Below are 2,425 nucleotides of genomic sequence, written 5' to 3' on the forward strand. Positions count from 1 at the left end.
TATTCTATAGTTATTTTTTATTTGTATCTTTGAAGTATTAATCTGGGTGAATCTGTGCTATCCTGTTTTTCAATCTCACCCTGTTGCTGTTAAACTACTGAATTTCCCTACAGGGATTAATGAAGGTCCATCTTCTCTGATCTTATATTTAAATATGAACATTTCATCCATGCTGATGTTATAGTGGAATAAATGCCTCAAAAAACAGAGAGGCCTGCAGGTGAACGCTCAAATAGAGTCTACTGGATATGATGCATTGCACATCTACAGCAGTGAAAGGCAACCTTTAATTTAAAGAATAAGGAAAATGTATCCTTAATTACATTCTCAATTCTGTGGACAATTCCCACAGGAGCAATTTGGGGTGAAGTGTCTTGCCCAGGGACACAACGACATGCTGACCGCAGTGGGGTTTGAACCTGTGCTCCCATGGTCCAAACACCAATGCACTAGTCCACTGCGCCACACGGCACCTTAAATCCTTAAATATCATATATAATAGTAATAAGGGACATTTTACTGCAGAAAGAGTGCTTATAATTTAACATATATAACATTTTGCTGATATTACTCAAACACTTGAGTAAAGGATCTGACTTCTACTTCCACCTCTGGCTGAATAAATGAACTTCGTGCCATTCATCAAATATGTTATTTCAACCAGAAACAGCCTTGGTCAAAAGAAATAAAATAAAACAAGCAAAAGTTCACGATTGACTGTATAGCCAGCAGACAAAAAGAGGCTGACACAAGCGTGGGAGTATTTCTTTTTTGGGCTGAATGAGAGCCAGATGTGAGTCAGTGTGTTTATCTTTCTGTAAATTCAGATGTGAAAGTTGAAATGAGTATTTAAAAGCCTTCACAGATAGCCGAGTTGGATGAGTCTGATTTGTTGAAATATCCTTGAAAACATCTTACGCTAAAACTGTTTCAGGAGTGACATGTGGAACAGATTGTGTTCAACAAATGTAGTGCCAGCGAGTCCTTTAAATGCAGATTGCTGTTTATTCCAGCTGTTTGCTTTTGGCTCTAAATGGATGCTGGCGTCGGGGGATTTGTGGGGAGATGGACTGACCTTTGACCCTTTGTTCTGCTGAATAAATGTTAGAGTACTGGGTGGCTGAGTTGTTCCCAGTGATAAACAAAACTGGCCCTCTGATGCCATCTAGTGACAAGTTGCTTAAAAAAGAGAGAAAGCGTGATGTTTTTAAAGCACGTTGCTATTTGTCAGTGGTGGAAAAAGTTCTCAGATTCCTCACTTAAGTAAAAGTAGCAATCTCACAGTCTCAAAATACTTCATTAAAATCCCTAAAAGTCCTAAGTTCAAGACGTTACATAATACAGAAGCATTATCCGGAAAAAAACCACTACAGAGAAGGGAAACCCGGAAAAAGCACAGTAGAGCCTCTTTGAAAGTGTTAAATTATTATAGAATATGATATTATCTTGTTTATATAACTACGAAATACATAACATATTTTTCTTAATGATGTTATTTGTGTTTGTGGAACACATTTCGTATACTTTGTGCACTGCTAATTGAATAAGTAGTATATCAAGCAAACACATCATGTTATTAATGTACAAAGTTAATACAGTGTCAAATGTAGTGGATTAAGAAATCAAACATTACCCTCTGACGTGTAATGAAGTATAAAGTAAAGAAAAACTAAGAATACTGAAGTACTAATACCCCAACATTTGACTTAATACTAGAATAAATGTACCTAGTTAGACTCGACAACTACTTATTGTACACTAAACACTGAAACAGACATTCTGTAAAGATATTTATTGCGTAAACTTTATTTCCTGCAACAGTGGAGTGAGCACATTTAACTCTAAACCCAAAAGTGTGTTCCCCTCACGGCGGTGCAGAGACAAACATAGAAAAACACAGTCACTATATTCATAACACGAGTAAAAACATACAGAGTGCTTCAGCCCGACTGCGTGGGAGTCTCCTGTTTGTGCACGAGCTGATATGATGGATAATGATGTGGAGTAAAGTGGCAGTTGTTTTAAAGGTCACCTATTGTGCTAAATCCACTTCTTCATGTCTCTTCTACATCAACATGTGTCCCCTCTGTGGAAAGAGACTCTGAAAGTTTCAGGAACAAAGATTCTCTCTCTTTTTGTCCTGATCCATTTCTATAAAAACCTGTCTGAAAATGAGCTGATCCGATTTTGGTCACTTTATGATGTCATAACGATTTGTTGGCTTGTGTAACCATTAGCCAATCAGCAACCAAGGTAACCCCCCCCCCCCCCCCCACCTTATCACCTGAATCTCCTCCTAGAGCACCATTGAGTTCTTTTTAACCGGATCTCTCTCAGAGGGGCGTGGGGAGGGGCTCCTTATTTTCATCTAAAGTAACAGACAGAGAATCAGCACTTTGGAAACAGGGCTGAAACAGAGGGGATT

This window comes from Notothenia rossii (assembly GCF_949606895.1).
Source record: "Notothenia rossii genome assembly, chromosome: 2".
In the NCBI taxonomy this organism is placed as follows: Eukaryota; Metazoa; Chordata; class Actinopteri; order Perciformes; family Nototheniidae; genus Notothenia; species Notothenia rossii.